The 18,299-nt window shown below is 59.4% G+C and overlaps 1 long non-coding RNA gene across 3 annotated transcripts; it reads right to left on the reverse strand.

Moving 5' to 3' along the window:
* Nucleotides 1–12,525: 12,525 nt before the first annotated feature.
* Nucleotides 12,526–17,733, reverse strand: LOC135327946 (uncharacterized). Of its 3 annotated transcripts, none has more exons than XR_010388618.1 (3): nt 17,495–17,733; nt 15,213–16,144; nt 12,526–13,452 (listed from the first exon to the last, which is right to left on the reverse strand). It is a non-coding gene; the product is annotated as an uncharacterized LOC135327946 (long non-coding RNA). The 3 variants fall into 3 exon arrangements; XR_010388615.1 differs by having other exon boundaries at nt 17,578–17,732; XR_010388616.1 differs by having other exon boundaries at nt 17,278–17,570.
* Nucleotides 17,734–18,299: the final 566 nt, after the last annotated feature.

The following is an 18,299-nucleotide window of genomic DNA, read 5'->3' on the forward strand; positions in this document are numbered from 1 at the left end:
GGTGGAGGCCGGAATAGGCAGGACTGCCAGTGGAGGCGCGGGAGAGCACTAGTGTGCGAGCACGTGCAGGTGGGGAGCCGTTATAGCAGCGCGGCACTGTCTGTCGGCATGTGTCGTTAGGCATGGTGTCAGTCTGGGAAGAGCGAGGAAGCGCAGCGGCACAGTTCTTGTTTGACTGGACTAGGCCTGCAAGAACAGTGGAGGAGCCCGAGGGAAGCTGTGGGCGCTTCCTTGCTGGTGCATGAGCCTTGCCAGGTGCATGGTGATTTTTGTGCCAATGTCTGAGGAGGCACGGTGTCAGTTTGTGAAAAGAGGAAGTGCCGCAGGGCAGGTATTGCTTGCTGCTCTAGGCATGCAAGAGAAGCGGCGGGGCTGCAGAGAACAACTCTGCGAGAGCAAATGCGGAGTGCTGGAGAGGCCTGGTGAGGCGGGAGCAGTGTCCGGGTTTCTGAGCGAGGGCTCGTGCCTTGCCCGCGGCCCTTGGGCCATGCTTGCTGGCGTGCCGGTGCGCGGTGGGTGTGTTTGGGGCTGGGGCGCTTGTGCCTCTTGCCGGGCAGTTGGTGCCTGTTGCCAAGGCCATTGTCAGCGTTGCCCGGGGTGTCGGCGAGTTCTGTGTTCTGGCCGGCGTGGAGGCAGGCTGCCCTGGCTGCAGGCTTGGTGTGCTGGTGGCAGCCAGGGGGCTGGCGTGGGGCCCGGCACCGTCATCGGCCTGGGGTAGTGTGTGGGGGGCCATGAGCTGCCTCTGGGCGTTGGTGCAGAGGGAGCTGTGGGGGACTTGTTGAGGGCACGGGTGCTGGCAGCAGCCACTGAAGCCTTCTCTCCTCCTTTGCTTTGCACGGCTGCCGAGCGTGGCGTGGCGCTGCGCAGCTCCCGAGGACATGCCGGGCCCATGCAGCACAGGCGAGCACGCCGGCGTTGGTGTGTGGAGGGGGCCTGTGCTGTGTGGCAGGTAAGGAGTCGCGTGTCAGGCCCCGGGGAGTTGGGGGTCCTTGGGAGGGGTGGGAGAGAGCGCAGGACCCTTCTGGGTGGTCCTGCCTGGTGCCTCGATGGAGTCCGCCACAGCGGTGGGAGGAGGGTCCTCTTGAGCCGTGGGGCCATGGGGCTGCGCGGGGCTTGTTTCTTGGGGGGCTGTGGCCCGGCGGCAGCCGCTGCTGGCCTTGCTCCTCCTTCTTCTCTGCCCGGTGGCTGAGCGTGGCTGTGGGCAGCTCCCGAGGACGTCCCGGGCTGCTGCGGTGCAGTGTGCAGGCGAGCACGTCAGCAGTGGTGTGCGCAGGGCGGCCTTTGCCACAGGGCAGGTCAGCGGCCGCGTGCAGGGACCCGGGGTGCTGGGGAGGTTGGGGAGAGGGGCCAGGGCCCTTTGGGTGGTGCCGCCTGGTGCCTTGGGGATCTCAGTGCAGTGCCCCAGGGCAGCGGGAAGGTAATGCCCTGGGGCCGGGGAATCTGGCTCCCGCGGGGCTTGTCTCTTGGGGGGCTGGCACTGGCATCGTCGACTGATGGCCTCACTCCTCCTTTTGCTTTGCCCGGCGGCCGAGCACGGTGCTGAGCAGCTCCCGACGGCATCCCAGGGCCCTGCATCTCGGCGCTGGAGGCCAGCGCACCGGCAGCAGCTGGCGGCATTCGCACTCATCAGGAGCAACTTGTGTCTTGTCAGCTGAGTGCCTCTTTGTGTTTGCCTATTGCTGTTGCTGCTGCGGCTGTTGCTCCTGGGGGTACCTTTCCAAAAGGAGATTCCTCCAGGCTGCCCTCCTCTATCCCCTTGTAAGAAGGCCTTGCAGCGGAGAAGACGCCCTGCTGCGAGGTCGCTCAAGACCTCTGAGCGAGCGCCTGTGTTGGGTTTTGAGCTTTTTAAGGATGCTTGTGAGAGCTTGGCTTCTGAGACCTCAAAGCAGCAGCATGTCTTTCAGAAGGCACTGTAGGCCTGGAAGATGCAGAGGCGTCTGCCCGCGCCAGGCCCTTTCCCAAGGCGGGGAGTTGCTCGCCCCTTTCTCTTGATGCTCTGCCAAAGGTGGGCTAGCCCCCACACAGGCACATTCTGCATGCCATGTGGCAGCATGCTGGCGAAGCCAAAAACCTCCCTGGCGCTTCCAAAATCATTCACCCCGTTTTTGGCCCAAGACCGCTGGTGGCTCTTTTGCCCTCGGGAAACTGCCACGGCTGCTCTTTTTCCCCGCTCAGGAAATCCCTGAGCACTTGCCCGTGGGAAGGGTGTGGGGCTGGCACAGGCCGCTCTCCAGCTAGGCCTTGCTCTTCTGCTCGGCACTGGCCCTCTGCTGCTGGCCACTGCCAGAGAGAGGCTGCTTGAGCACAGCTCTCCTTACCTCATGAGCCTGTTAACCCAAGGGCTTAGCCTACTGACATGGCTGCCGAGTGTGCCAGCACTCTGGCCTTTCTCTCTTTTTCTAACTTTTGGCCTGTAGCTTTTTGCCCAGAACTGATTCCGGCACCAAGGAGCAGGCAGGCGTGCCAAGAACATCGCAAGCGTGTGAGGGGGAAGGAGGGAGAGGTGCCCCAGGACAAATGCCTGGAGACACTGCCTGAGGCTGCAGGGCTGGCGTGAGGAAAGCCAAAGGCCACCTGGAGCTGAAGCTGGCAAGGGCCAGGAAAGGCAAGCGGCAAGGCTCCTACAAATGCACCAGCAGCAAAAGGAAGGTGAGGGCAAAGGGCAGCCTGCTGCTAAAGGCGGGGGGCAGGGGCCCTGGGGACAAAGGACACTGAAAACACAGATGTCCTGAAGGCTTTCTTCACCAGCTGACCGTGAGCCAGCAATGTGCGCTTGTGGCCACGAAGGCCGCTGGTATCCTGGGAAGCCGCAGGAAGAGCATTGCCAGAGGGCCGCTGGGGAGGGAGGGGGTGGGAGTCAGGGGCAGGCTCCTTCCGCTCTCCTCAGCCCTGCTGAGGCCACACGTGGAGTCTGGGGTGCAGTTCTGGGCTCCCCAGGACAACATCCGCATGGACAGAGTGGAGCGAGGCCTGCAAAGGGCCACCAAGAGGAGGAAGGGACTGGAGCAGCTCTCCTACCAGGAGAGGCTGAGCGAGCTGGGCCTCTTCAGCCTGGGCAGGAGCAGGCGGAGGCAGGCGGGCGGATCTCAGCAAGCTCTTCTCTGCCTCTGCAATAGGCCTCTGGCTAGCACTGCCTGAGGGGATGCCTCGGAGGGGCCCAAGACAGCTGTTCTGCCACTACGTGAACCTCTGCGTGCCTGAGCCATGTGAGGGGCATGGCGATTTTTGTGCCAGTGTCTGCGTGGGCACGGTGTGGGTTTGGGAGGCACAAGTGGAAGCGTGGAGGGGCAGTTCTCCTGAGGCTGCACCTGGCATGCCACTGCTCCAGTGGGGGCTGAAGAGGGCTCCTCGGCAAGCCCTTGCTGGTGGCGGAGCCATTGCAGAAGCGCTTGTATGCTGCGCGCACCTCTCCTTTGGTAAGGGGAAAGTTTGGCAAGAGTCGGGAGGTGCAGAGGGGCACTTTGGTGGAGGCCTGAATAGGCAGGACTGCCAGTGGAGGCGCGGGAGAGCACTAGTGTGCGAGCACGTGCAGGTGGGGAGCCGTTATAGCAGCGCGGCACTGTCTGTCGGCATGTGTCGTTAGGCATGGTGTCAGTCTGGGAAGAGCGAGGAAGCGCAGCGGCGCAGTTCTTGTTTGACTGGACTAGGCCTGCAAGAACAGCGGAGGAGCCCGAGAGAAGCTGTGGGCGCTTCCTTGATGGTGCATGAGCCTTGCCAGGTGCATGGTGATTTTTGTGCCAATGTCTGAGGAGGCACGGTGTCAGTTTGTGAAAAGAGGAAGTGCCGCAGGGCAGGTATTGCTTGCTGCTCTAGGCATGCAAGAGAAGCGGCGGGGCTGCAGAGAACAACTCTGCGAGAGCAAATGCGGAGTGCTGGAGAGGCCTGGTGAGGCGGGAGCAGTGTCCGGGTTTCTGAGCGAGGGCTCGTGCCTTGCCCGCGGCCCTTGGGCCATGCTTGCTGGCGTGCCGGTGTGCGGTGGGTGTGTTTGGGGCTGGGGCGCTTGTGCCTCTTGCCGGGCAGTTGGTGCCTGTTGCCAAGGCCATTGTCAGCGTTGCCCGGGGTGTCGGCGAGTTCTGTGTTCTGGCCGGCGTGGAGGCAGGCTGCCCTGGCCGCAGGCTTGGTGTGCTGGTGCCAGCCAGGGGGCTGGCGTGGGGCCCGGCACCGTCATCGGCCTGGGGTAGTGTGTGGGGGGCCATGAGCTGCCTCTGGGCGTTGGTGCAGAGGGAGCTGTGGGGGACTTGTTGAGGGCACGGGTGCTGGCAGCAGCCACTGAAGCCTTCTCTCCTCCTTTGCTTTGCACGGCGGCCGAGCGTGGCGTGGCGCTGAGCAGCTCCCGAGGACATGCCGGGCCCATGCAGCACAGGCGAGCACGCCGGCGTTGGTGTGTGGAGGGGCCTGTGCTGTGTGGCAGGTAAGGAGTCGCGTGTCAGGCCCCGGGGAGTTGGGGGTCCTTGGGAGGGGTGGGAGAGAGCGCAGGACCCTTCTGGGTGGTCCTGCCTGGTGCCTCGGGGGTCTCGATGGAGTCCTCCACAGCGGTGGGAGGAGGGTCCTCTTGAGCCGTGGGGCCATGGGGCTGCGCGAGGCTTGTTTCTTGGGGGGCTGTGGCCCGGCGGTAGCTGCTGCTGGCCTTGCTCCTCCTTCTTCTCTGCCCGGTGGCCGAGCGTGGCTGTGGGCAGCTCCCGAGGACGTCCCGGGCTGCTGCGGTGCAGTGTGCAGGCGAGCACGTCAGCAGTGGTGTGCGCAGGGCGGCCTTTGCCACAGGGCAGGTCAGCGGCCGCGTGCAGGGACCCAGGGTGCTGGGGAGGTTGGGGAGAAGGGCCAGGGCCCTTTGGGTGGTGCCGCCTGGTGCCTTGGGGATCTCAGTGCAGTGCCCCAGGGCAGCGGGAAGGTAATGCCCTAGGGCCGGGGAATCTGGCTCCCGCGGGGCTTGTCTCTTGAGGGGCTGGCACTGGCATCATCCACTGATGGCCTCACTCCTCCTTTTGCTTTGCCCGGCGGCCGAGCACGGTGCTGAGCAGCTCCCGACGGCATCCCAGGGCCCTGCATCTCAGCGCTGGAGGCCAGCACACCGGCAGCAGCTGGCGGCATTCGCACTCATCAGGAGCAACTTGTGTCTCGTCAGCTGAGTGCCTCTTTGTGTTTGCCTATTGCTGTTGCTGCTGCTGCTGGGGCTACCTTTCCAAAAGGAGATTCCTCCAGGCTGCCCTCCTCTATCCCCTTGTAAGAAGGCCTTGCAGCGGAGAAGACGCCCTGCTGCGAGGTCGCTCAAGACCTCTGAGCGAGCGCCTGTGTTGGGTTTTGAGCTTTTTAAGGATGCTTGTGAGAGCTTGGCTTCTGAGACCTCAAAGCAGCAGCATGTCTTTCAGAAGGCACTGTAGGCCTGGAAGATGCAGAGGCGTCTGCCCGCGCCAGGCCCTTTCCCAAGGCGGGGAGTTGCTCGCCCCTTTCTCTTGATGCTCTGCCAAAGGTGGGCTAGCCCCCACACAGGCACATTCTGCATGCCATGTGGCAGCATGCTGGCGAAGCCAAAAACCTCCCTGGCGCTTCCAAAATCATTCACCCCGTTTTTGGCCCAAGACCGCTGGTGGCTCTTTTGCCCTCGGGAAACTGCCACGGCTGCTCTTTTTCCCCGCTCAGGAAATCCCTGAGCACTTGCCCGTGGGAAGGGTGTGGGGCTGGCACAGGCCGCTCTCCAGCTAGGCCTTGCTCTTCTGCTCGGCACTGGCCCTCTGCTGCTGGCCACTGCCAGAGAGAGGCTGCTTGAGCACAGCTCTCCTTACCTCACGAGCCTGTTAACCCAAGGGCTTAGCCTACTGACATGGCTGCCGAGTGTGCCAGCACTCTGGCCTTTCTCTCTTTTTCTAACTTTTGGCCTGTAGCTTTTTGCCCTGAACTGATTCCGGCACCAAGGAGCAGGCAGGCGTGCCAAGAACATCGCAAGCGTGTGAGGGGGAAGGAGGGAGAGGTGCCCCAGGACAAATGCCTGGAGACACTGCCTGAGGCTGCAGGGCTGGCGTGAGGAAAGCCAAAGGCCACCTGGAGCTGAAGCTGGCAAGGGCCAGGAAAGGCAAGCGGCAAGGCTCCTACAAGTGCACCAGCAGCAAAAGGAAGGCGAGGGCAAAGGGCAGCCTGCTGCTAAAGGCGGGGGGCAGGGGCCCTGGGGACAAAGGACACTGAAAACACAGATGTCCTGAAGGCTTTCTTCACCAGCTGACCGTGAGCCAGCAATGTGCGCTTGTGGCCACGAAGGCCGCTGGTATCCTGGGAAGCCGCAGGAAGAGCATTGCCAGAGGGCCGCTGGGGAGGGAGGGGGTGGGAGTCAGGGGCAGGCTCCTTCCGCTCTCCTCAGCCCTGCTGAGGCCACACGTGGAGTCTGGGGTGCAGTTCTGGGCTCCCCAGGACAACATCCGCATGGACAGAGTGGAGCGAGGCCTGCAAAGGGCCACCAAGAGGAGGAAGGGACTGGAGCAGCTCTCCTGCCAGGAGAGGCTGAGCGAGCTGGGCCTCTTCAGCCTGGGCAGGAGAAGGCGGAGGCAGGCGGGCGGATCACAGCAAGCTCTTCTCTGCCTCTGCAATAGGCCTCTGGCTAGCACTGCCTGAGGGGATGCCTCGGAGGGGCCCAAGACAGCTGTTCTGCCACTACGTGAACCTCTGCGTGCCTAAGCCATGTGAGGGGCATGGCGATTTTGTGCCAGTGTCTGCGTGGGCACGGTGTGGGTTTGGGAGGCGCAAGTGGAAGCGTGGAGGGGCAATTCTCCTGCGGCTGCACCTGGCATGCCACTGCTCCAGTGGGGGCTGAAGAGGGCTCCTCGGCAAGCCCTTGCTGGTGGCGGAGCCATTGCAGAAGAGCTTGTATGCTGCGCGCACCTCTCCTTTGGTAAGGGGAAAGTTTGGCAAGAGTCGGGAGGTGCAGAGGGGCACTTTGGTGGAGGCCGGAATAGGCAGGACTGCCAGTGGAGGCGCGGGAGAGCACTAGTGTGCGAGCACGTGCAGGTGGGGAGCCGTTATAGCAGCGCGGCACTGTCTGTCGGCATGTGTCGTTAGGCATGGTGTCAGTCTGGGAAGAGCGAGGAAGCGCAGCGGCGCAGTTCTTGTTTGACTGGACTAGGCCTGCAAGAACAGCGGAGGAGCCCGAGGGAAGCTGTGGGCGCTTCCTTGCTGGTGCATGAGCCTTGCCAGGTGCATGGTGATTTTTGTGCCAATGTCTGAGGAGGCACGGTGTCAGTTTGTGAAAAGAGGAAGTGCCGCAGGGCAGGTATTGCTTGCTGCTCTAGGCATGCAAGAGAAGCGGCGGGGCTGCAGAGAACAACTCTGCGAGAGCAAATGCGGAGTGCTGGAGAGGCCTGGTGAGGCGGGAGCAGTGTCCGGGTTTCTGAGCGAGGGCTCGTGCCTTGCCCGCGGCCCTTGGGCCATGCTTGCTGGCGTGCCGGTGCGCGGTGGGTGTGTTTGGGGCTGGGGCGCTTGTGCCTCTTGCCGGGCAGTTGGTGCCTGTTGCCAAGGCCATTGTCAGCGTTGCCCGGGGTGTCGGCGAGTTCTGTGTTCTGGCCGGCGTGGAGGCAGGCTGCCCTGGCCGCAGGCTTGGTGTGCTGGTGGCAGCCAGGGGGCTGGCGTGGGGCCCGGCACCGTCATCGGCCTGGGGTAGTGTGTGGGGGGCCATGAGCTGCCTCTGGGCGTTGGTGCAGAGGGAGCTGTGGGGGACTTGTTGAGGGCACGGGTGCTGGCAGCAGCCACTGAAGCCTTCTCTCCTCCTTTGCTTTGCACGGCGGCCGAGCGTGGCGTGGCGCTGCGCAGCTCCCGAGGACATGCCGGGCCCATGCAGCACAGGCGAGCACGCCGGCGTTGGCGTGTGGAGGGGCCTGTGCTGTGTGGCAGGTAAGGAGTCGCGTGTCAGGCCCCGGGGAGTTGGGGGTCCTTGGGAGGGGTGGGAGAGAGCGCAGGACCCTTCTGGGTGGTCCTGCCTGGTGCCTCGGGGGTCTCGATGGAGTCCGCCACAGCGGTGGGAGGAGGGTCCTCTTGAGCCGTGGGGCCATGGGGCTGCGCGAGGCTTGTTTCTTGGGGGGCTGTGGCCCGGCGGTAGCTGCTGCTGGCCTTGCTCCTCCTTCTTCTCTGCCCGGCGGCCGAGCGTGGCTGTGGGCAGCTCCCGAGGACGTCCCGGGCTGCTGCGGTGCAGTGTGCAGGCGAGCACGTCAGCAGTGGTGTGCGCAGGGCGGCCTTTGCCACAGGGCAGGTCAGCGGCTGTGTGCAGGGACCCGGGGTGCTGGGGAGGTTGGGGAGAAGGGCCAGGGCCCTTTGGGTGGTGCCGCCTGGTGCCTTGGGGATCTCAGTGCAGTGCCCCAGGGCAGCGGGAAGGTAATGCCCTAGGGCCGGGGAATCTGGCTCCCGCGGGGCTTGTCTCTTGAGGGGCTGGCACTGGCATCATCCACTGATGGCCTCACTCCTCCTTTTGCTTTGCCCGGCGGCCGAGCACGGTGCTGAGCAGCTCCCGACGGCATCCCAGGGCCCTGCATCTCAGCGCTGGAGGCCAGCACACCGGCAGCAGCTGGCGGCATTCGCACTCATCAGGAGCAACTTGTGTCTTGTCAGCTGAGTGCCTCTTTGTGTTTGCCTATTGCTGTTGCTGCTGCTGCTGGGGCTACCTTTCCAAAAGGAGATTCCTCCAGGCTGCCCTCCTCTATCCCCTTGTAAGAAGGCCTTGCAGCGGAGAAGACGCCCTGCTGCGAGGTCGCTCAAGACCTCTGAGCGAGCGCCTGTGTTGGGTTTTGAGCTTTTTAAGGATGCTTGTGAGAGCTTGGCTTCTGAGACCTCAAAGCAGCAGCATGTCTTTCAGAAGGCACTGTAGGCCTGGAAGATGCAGAGGCGTCTGCCTGCGCCAGGCCCTTTCCCAAGGCGGGGAGTTGCTCGCCCCTTTCTCTTGATGCTCTGCCAAAGGTGGGCTAGCCCCCACACAGGCACATTCTGCATGCCATGTGGCAGCATGCTGGCGAAGCCAAAAACCTCCCTGGCGCTTCCAAAATCATTCACCCCGTTTTTGGCCCAAGACCGCTGGTGGCTCTTTTGCCCTCGGGAAACTGCCACGGCTGCTCTTTTTCCCGCTCAGGAAATCCCTGAGCACTTGCCCGTGGGAAGGGTGTGGGGCTGGCACAGGCCGCTCTCCAGCTAGGCCTTGCTCTTCTGCTCGGCACTGGCCCTCTGCTGCTGGCCACTGCCAGAGAGAGGCTGCTTGAGCACAGCTCTCCTTACCTCACGAGCCTGTTAACCCAAGGGCTTAGCCTACTGACATGGCTGCCGAGTGTGCCAGCACTCTGGCCTTTCTCTCTTTTTCTAACTTTTGGCCTGTAGCTTTTTGCCCAGAACTGATTCCGGCACCAAGGAGCAGGCAGGCGTGCCAAGAACATCGCAAGCGTGTGAGGGGGAAGGAGGGAGAGGTGCCCCAGGACAAATGCCTGGAGACACTGCCTGAGGCTGCAGGGCTGGCGTGAGGAAAGCCAAAGGCCACCTGGAGCTGAAGCTAGCAAGGGCCAGGAAAGGCAAGCGGCAAGGCTCCTACAAGTGCACCAGCAGCAAAAGGAAGGCGAGGGCAAAGGGCAGCCTGCTGCTAAAGGCAGGGGGCAGGGGCCCTGGGGACAAAGGACACTGAAAACACAGATGTCCTGAAGGCTTTCTTCACCAGCTGACCGTGAGCCAGCAATGTGCGCTTGTGGCCACGAAGGCCGCTGGTATCCTGGGAAGCCGCAGGAAGAGCATTGCCAGAGGGCCGCTGGGGAGGGAGGGGGTGGGAGTCAGGGGCAGGCTCCTTCCGCTCTCCTCAGCCCTGCTGAGGCCACACGTGGAGTCTGGGGTGCAGTTCTGGGCTCCCCAGGACAACATCCGCACGGACGGAGTGGAGCGAGGCCTGCAAAGGGCCACCAAGAGGAGGAAGGGACTGGAGCAGCTCTCCTGCCAGGAGAGGCTGAGCGAGCTGGGCCTCTTCAGCCTGGGCAGGAGAAGGCGGAGGCAGGCGGGCGGATCTCAGCAAGCTCTTCTCTGCCTCTGCAATAGGCCTCTGCCTAGCACTGCCTGAGGGGATGCCTCGGAGGGGCCCAAGACAGCTGTTCTGCCACTATGTGAACCTCTGCGTGCCTGAGCCATGTGAGGGGCATGGCGATTTTGTGCCAGTGTCTGCGTGGGCACGGTGTGGGTTTGGGAGGCGCAAGTGGAAGCGTGGAGGGGCAGTTCTCCTGCGGCTGCACCTGGCATGCCACTGCTCCAGTGGGGGCTGAAGAGGGCTCCTCGGCAAGCCCTTGCTGGTGGCGGAGCCATTGCAGAAGAGCTTGTATGCTGCGCGCACCTCTCCTTTGGTAAGGGGAAAGTTTGGCAAGAGTCGGGAGGTGCAGAGGGGCACTTTGGCGGAGGCCGGAATAGGCAGGACTGCCAGTGGAGGCGCGGGAGAGCACTAGTGTGCGAGCACGTGCAGGTGGGGAGCCGTTATAGCAGCGCGGCACTGTCTGTCGGCATGTGTCGTTAGGCATGGTGTCAGTCTGGGAAGAGCGAGGAAGCGCAGCGGCGCAGTTCTTGTTTGACTGGACTAGGCCTGCAAGAACAGCGAAGGAGCCCGAGAGAAGCTGTGGGCGCTTCCTTGATGGTGCATGAGCCTTGCCAGGTGCATGGTGATTTTTGTGCCAACGTCTGAGGGGGCACGGTGTCAGTTTGTGAAAAGAGGAAGTGCCGCAGGGCAGGTATTGCTTGCTGCTCTAGGCATGCAAGAGAAGCGGCGGGGCTGCAGAGAACAACTCTGCGAGAGCAAATGCGGAGTGCTGGAGAGGCCTGGTGAGGCGGGAGCAGTGTCCGGGTTTCTGAGCGAGGGCTCGTGCCTTGCCCGCGGCCCTTGGGCCATGCTTGCTGGCGTGCCGGTGCGCGGTGGGTGTGTTTGGGGCTGGGGCGCTTGTGCCTCTTGCCGGGCAGTTGGTGCCTGTTGCCAAGGCCATTGTCAGCGTTGCCCGGGGTGTCGGCGAGTTCTGTGTTCTGGCCGGCGTGGAGGCAGGCTGCCCTGGCCGCAGGCTTGGTGTGCTGGTGGCAGCCAGGGGGCTGGCGTGGGGCCCGGCACCGTCATCGGCCTGGGGTAGTGTGTGGGGGGCCATGAGCTGCCTCTGGGCGTTGGTGCAGAGGGAGCTGTGGGGGACTTGTTGAGGGCACGGGTGCTGGCAGCAGCCGCTGACGCCTTCTCTCCTCCTTTGCTTTGCACGGCGGCCGAGCGTGGCGTGGCGCTGAGCAGCTCCCGAGGACATGCCGGGCCCATGCAGCACAGGCGAGCACGCCGGCGTTGGCGTGTGGAGGGGGCCTGTGCTGTGTGGCAGGTAAGGAGTCGCGTGTCAGGCCCCGGGGAGTTGGGGGTCCTTGGGAGGGGTGGGAGAGAGCGCAGGACCCTTCTGGGTGGTCCTGCCTGGTGCCTCGGGGGTCTCGATGGAGTCCGCCACAGCGGTGGGAGGAGGGTCCTCTTGAGCCGTGGGGCCATGGGGCTGCGCGAGGCTTGTTTCTTGGGGGGCTGTGGCCCGGCGGTAGCTGCTGCTGGCCTTGCTCCTCCTTCTTCTCTGCCCGGCGGCCGAGCGTGGCTGTGGGCAGCTCCCGAGGACGTCCCGGGCTGCTGCGGTGCAGTGTGCAGGCGAGCACGTCAGCAGTGGTGTGCGGAGGGCAGCCTTTGCCACAGGGCAGGTCAGCGGCCGCGTGCAGGGACCCGGGGTGCTGGGGAGGTTGGGGAGAGGGGCCAGGGCCCTTTGGGTGGTGCCGCCTGGTGCCTTGCGGAGTGGAGTGGAGTGGACTGTAGTGCCCCAGGGCAGCGGGAAGGTAATGCCCTGGGGCCGGGGAATCTGGCTCCCACGGGGCTTGTCTCTTGAGGGGCTGGCACTGGCATCATCCACTGATGGCCTCACTCCTCCTTTTGCTTTGCCCGGTGGCCGAGCACAGTGCTGAGCAGCTCCCGACGGCATCCCAGGGCCCTGCATCTCAGTGCTGGAGGCCAGCACACCGGCAGCAGCTGGCGGCATTCGCACTCATCAGGAGCAACTTGTGTCTTATCACCTGGTTTCAAATGCCTGGAGACACTGCCTGAGGCTGCAGGGCTGGCGTGAGGAAAGCCAAAGGCCACCTGGAGCTGAAGCTGGCAAGGGCCAGGAAAGGCAAGCGGCAAGGCTCCTACAAGTGCACCAGCAGCAAAAGGAAGGCAAAGGCGAAGGGGAGCCTTTGGAAAGCCAGAAGAGGTGTCCAGAGCAGAGTAGGGGATTTTTAAAGGGGTTTAAGGACCAACCCAGGGCTCTGGAGCACAATTACAGCCCCAGCAGTGGTCCAGTGCAGACCATAGAGGTCCTAAGGGGGCCAGAAGGCCAAATTAAAAGCTCTGGCATACAAGGAAGGCCTCTGGAGGGCTTCTGAGGGGACTGGAGGGGTGCCAAGAGGGCCCAAAATACCCACAGACTGCTCTGGGGCACAGTGAAGGCCTCAGGACGTGTTCTGAACAAACTACAGGGATCCTAAAAGTGATCAAGAAACATGTTACAGTTGCTGTTTATAAGCTTGTATTTAGCCAACACTCAAACATGACCATATGCAAGAATCACTCCGCAGGACTGTATTAAGCTGCAATTGAACTGCACTGAACCTACCTGAAACACCACAAGCACCAGTTCATCTGCATTACACACAATTAGTATTTTTGTTTCTCTCAGCTCCATAGGCAAACATCCACAGGCAGGGACACCTATCACACCTAGGGGACAACCACTATCTACCTCCCAGCCCTGCTCACATACGATGGAGTTCCAGAACTCAGCTGTGGCCACGCTGCAAGTCAGAGCTTGTCCTCCATGGCTGGCTGTAGATCTCCACAGGGCCTCCAGCTGTGGAGAAAGCCAGCCCACCCAAGCCACCTCTTCTGCCCTCCACCCACACCCCTCTGCACTTCTCCACTCAGCATAGCCTCTCTCACACAGAAAACACAGGCACAAAACACTCATGCCATCCAAAGTCTTCAGTCACCTCCAGACCACTCAGAAAGCAGAATCCAGCCAAGACAGGATAAAACTATGGCCTTCAAAAAGTCCAAACTCTGAAGAGACTGAACTAATGACTCTGGCCTGGACAAGGATGGGAAGATGGTTTTGCTTCATTTGCTGAGGCTGCCTAAGAGGAAACACAAGTGGCCTAAGTCAAACAGACCTTGCTTGAAAGCCCTGTGACACAGCAGTGTGTCAGAATGCAAAGTTGAGTGCAGGCTGCTGCTGCAGACAGGAGGAAGATGAGCAGAGTGAGACTGATGCAGGGAAGATACTAGTTTACATAAAGACAGATCCGACAGAAAACTGGGCTCAATGCCAGCGTGCAGTTACTGTAGAGACGTCTGACATGACCTGAACCTGGCAAACTGATGGCACCCTCTGCTTGCTGCTGATCATCTGTGCTGAGGGAACCATCTCCTGGCACCTGCAACACCAGACAAAACACAAAGGAATGAGGACCTTCAGCTGGACAGAGGGATAAGGAGCAAAGGAGAGAAAAGGAGGACTAAAGAGCTTGACAGAGGGATGGAGAAAGAAAGAGAAGGATAGAGACCTGAGACAGGAGCTGGACCGAGGGATAGAAAGAGGGGGAGGGAGGGCTGGACAGATGGCCATGGAGCAGAAGAGAGGAAAAGAGGGAGGCGGAGCTGGACAGATTAAAGAAAGGAAAAGAGGGAGGCGGAGCTGGACAGAGGAATGAGGAGACAGACGGAGGATGGGGAGATAGGTGCTTGGATGGAAAGGAAAAAGAGGGATGGAGAGGCAGAGAGAGGGATGGGGACACAAAGAGAGGGACAGGGAGCAGGACAGAACGACAAGGAGTGAAAGAAGGATGGAGAATCAGACAGAGGGGAAGGTAGTGGAAGAGAGAGATCGAGAGGTGGGCAGAGAAATGGAAGAAGAAAGAAAGGGTTGTAGGGGAGGACAAAGGGATGGGGAGCAGACAAGTGGGACAGGGAGCCTGCCAGAGCAATAGGAAGAGAATGAGAAGAATGAAGAGCCAGACATAAGAGTTGAAAGAGGAAAAGAGGGAGAGGAAGTCAGACAGAGGGATGGAGGAAGAGAAAACAGGGATAGGGAGTCAGAGGGATAGGTCTTTGGCGGAGGTCTTTGGGGTGCTGGGGCAGGTTTGGAGGTGTCTGGGCATTGGTGTGAGCTATTGGGCAGGGTTTGGGGGCAGTCTTTGGTGGGGCCTGGAACAGGATTTAGGGTGTTCCATGGCCACAGGGCAGGTTTGGAGAGTTGGGAGCTATGGGGTAAGATTTGGAGGAAGGTCTCTGGGGGCCCTGAAGCAGGATTTGGGGTGTTTTGGGACCCTGGGGCAGGTCTGGGGATCTTTGGAGACTCTTGGGCAGGGAACTTTGGAGCAGGGTTTTTAGGACCCTGTGACAGGGTTTGGAGGCATTTGGGATCTGTGAGGTCACTTGCACTCTTGTCGGATGCAGCGAGGAGAACCCCAGTGTGGTGCGAGTTCTGGAAGAGCCACATCAGTATCCGGGGTGCTGAAGCTGAGGGCGTTGCAGGGCCGTCCAGCAGGGACTTGCTGTTTACCCTAATTGAATCTAATGACATCTGGGCTAATTGAGAATAAAGTGCTAGTTTGTGCTTGTCTTACTGGGACAGGGCCAGAAGGTGCTGCAAGACAAGTAGGGGGTCCCTTGGGGGTGCTGGAGAGCTGTAGGGAGGTCTGTGGGGGGCATCCATGCCCCTGCCTGGTCCCCAAGGAGGCTGCACAGGGGTAACAGGACATCCATGCAGTTTCTCCACAATGTGGGACTGAGAGGGCACAGGTGTCTCTGCAGTCACTGGGAAGCTAGGACTGACACATAGAAGAAGGTAGATGTTTGGGGTCACAGGGGGTCTGGGCACAGGGGTGGTTGGTGCTGTTGGGGCAGCATTTAGGGTGTCTTTTAGGTCTAGGGACTTTAAGGTTGGTAGTGGTGGTGTGGAAGGATTATGGGAACTGGAAGCTTTTGGGGGGCATCTGCAGGACGCTCTGTGTGTGGGGGCTTACAGACAGGGGTCAAAGTGGGGATCCTTCATACGTGCGTTCTTAAACTCAAGTTCTCTCAGCCCTTAACAACTTCAGTACTTGTGGCACTTAGTTTTGTCACTCTCTCACTCTCTCTTCCTTGCTCTTTCCTTTCTTGATTGCTACCCCTCCCAAGCCCCTTCTGTACTTACATGCTTCCTTAAAACAGCATCACTGAAATCAACAAAACAGGTCGAGCTGCTTCTCTTCAGGTTGCTGCCCTTGGAGGATTATCCTGCAAATGAATCAAACTACCAAGATCATTGGATGATTCTCATTTTAGAGCATTTTTTCAAAGCTTTAATTGCAGTTCCCCAGTCTGGGCACACAGATCCCTGGGCTCCCTTAAGCACTGTAACGATTTTTATTCTGGGGTTATCACATCGAGCAGTCAGACTAAGCAAAGCAAGGCAAACACACATTAGGTCACAGGTTAGCTATCAGCCATGAAAATTCTTACTGTAGGCATCACTGGTTATTTCAGGTAAACAGACCAAAATACAGCTCGAAATAGGTAGGCAAGGCTTCATGCAGACCTTGTGGCTCTGTTAGCAATGGCAACGCTACACTGACTGGGCACTGTTCTCCCTCTCCTTTGCTGGTCCATTGGGTTATTACTCACAAGTTTGGTAAGGATGTTGAAGACCTTCCTATGGCTCAAGACTCCTAACTGTGACCACACAGAGAACCTTTCTGGAGCCATTCATGTTCCCTTGGCTGCTCTTGACACGTGATAACTTTCAAAGGCCTGAGGGTGGTAGCTTATATTTCCTATGGCAGTGTATAGTCTTTCCTTGATGTTCTCAATGCCTAGGATTAGCAGAATTTACAAACACAAAAACATCATTACTACAGGGTGTAAAGCCAAGCTAAAATTTCTACAACTGAAGAAAACTCCTCTGAGTCCGAAAAAGTGAGCCATATGCACTAGCACCTATAGCTCAAGGCCAGCAACAGCTCCCAAGCAATTTTCTTCTGGCCAGCTGCGAATCTCAGCTCCTTGGCCTTGCCTCAGGAATCTGTGTTCACATTATAATCTTCTCAGCCAGCACTTGTTGATGGAGGCATGGTAAAATCCACTGCCCTAAAAAAGCAAAAAGGAAAGCAAGAAAAAAAATCAAAGCTTTGCAGAAAATTGTAAGAAATCAAAGTTAGTAATGAGCATAAAAGCTGATCTAATAGATACAAACAAGGTAAATAAGAATATGCAAGCCAGAAACACCATTCCCCCACCCCATTTTGCAGGCTATCATGACATTTGGGCTTGCTGTGAGAGGGAAATTAGACTAAGTCGTTGCTGGAAGTTAATCTTTCAGAAACTTTCCGTGTTCACATTTTTGGTACAACTGTCCTCTGCCCCTCGTTCAGTTCAGAAGATGCACTTCTTGTAACAGTTGCACAGTAACCCCCTGCTCATTAATATCAGTGCCCACTGTGCCACTTGGATACTCTGCTGCCTACTCACTTCTTTGGCATTAGCTACTTTAGAGGGGTTTGAGCATGTTGGATTGCAACCCTGCTATCAAAGGTAAAAGCCTCAAAGGCAGTTAGAGCCCAGATCACTGATCAACAGTTTTTACCACAGGCAGAGAATTTTTGTTCTGGCCCTAAAGGGGACGTAAGGCCGATGCTACAGGCACTCACTTTCCCCTTACTGCTGTTTTGTAGCAGTGCTGCTCCCACGGAATCACTGGATGTGGAAATCCTTAGTACAAAAGGCTTTCTTTGTCCTGGGAATTTTAGGTCAGGAGATTTTACAGTCACTTCTTTCAGTTTAATGAAATTCATTCCAGCTTCATTCCTGACTCCTTTCCAGTAATTTCCACTACAGTCTGCTGATACCAGAACTACTTTACACTGCTGTAAGAAATTAAATACTCCTAAAATTGCTCTAAGCTGGAACTGATGAGAAGAAGCCTTTATTCCACAAAGCTTTAACCTTTTCTCTCTTCATCTATCTTCCCGTTTCCTCAAATACCATTCCTACATAATTAACCTGTGGTTGCACTAACTGAGCTTTATTGAAAATGATCTCTTAATTTTACAATTTAGACACTTCCCTTTCTCATTTTGGTAACTCTGGTCACTTGACTATCGTTTACCTAAGACACTAACTTGGTAGTTTTCAGCTCTTAAAACATAATGCTTCATAGATACACAAAGGCACATACACACAAATATAATGCATGTAGCATACTTTCTGTTACACCCACAGACCTTGCATTATGTGTTGGTGCTCTATAATCCTGATCACTATTAGTAGTGTCCCTTCCTCACCAGGAGGAACAGTGTTTCTCTTGTTTGGAGGATGGAGACCACTTTCGATTGGATCCATTTGATGTTATTGCTTCACATCTTTCTGGCCTCTTCAATTTCAGCCGTGACAACTTATCTAAGTGCTGTATCTTAACGCCCCCACGCTCTCGGCCCACACCTGCGCCTCCAGTCAGCGACGGCCCCAGCCAGCAGGAGACAGCCCACCACCCGCGGCCACCCAAAGGGCTGCGCTTGCCTCACCGGTGCCCCCGGCAGCCCCGGCCGCCGAGAGGAAACAGCATCCCTGCGCGCCGCCATGCTGCTCGCGCGCACCGCGCATGTGCCGGCCACCAGCGGCGCGGGTGGGCAGCAGTGGAAGGGCTCCCCAGAACTGCACATGCGCAGGCAAGGGCCGAGCGGGAGGGGCCAGGGGTCGCAGCCCAGCTGGCTCGCGCAGTCAGTGCGCGTGCGTGCAGCGCCTCCCTGCAGTACTGCGTTGTGAGCGAGAGAGGGCAGTAGCGAGCAGGGCAGCAGCGCTGCGCATGCGTGCACCTGCAGGTGGCACTATTGCGCCGTGAGCAAGCGATGGCGGCAGTCAGCAAGGTGGAGGGATCCAACCAGTCAAGCGAGGCTTCATGCAGAGCTTGGGGCCTGGCTAGCAACGGCAGGGCCGTGCTGGCTGGGCTACCGGTCTCTGTACCCACTCTCCACGGGCTTCCCGGTCGCCCTGTGAGCAGCAGAGAGGGGAGGCGGGCAGCAGCGCGCATGCGCAAGCCCACTGGCTGCAGTTCTGGCGTGTGAGCAAGAGAGGGCAGCGGTGAGCACAGCCCGTTGCACTGCGCATGTGTTAGGTTGCCGGTTGTCGGTTGTCGTACCGGTGCCTGAGTCAGGGGAGCGAGCAGTGAGCGTTATGTCGCATACGGGCAGTACCGCTGCCCGGCTGACGCATGCGTGCTGCCTCAGGCGCCGTGTTCCGTTGCTCC

This window comes from Dromaius novaehollandiae, chromosome 3 (genome assembly GCF_036370855.1).
Source record: "Dromaius novaehollandiae isolate bDroNov1 chromosome 3, bDroNov1.hap1, whole genome shotgun sequence".
Classification (NCBI taxonomy): Eukaryota; Metazoa; Chordata; class Aves; order Casuariiformes; family Dromaiidae; genus Dromaius; species Dromaius novaehollandiae.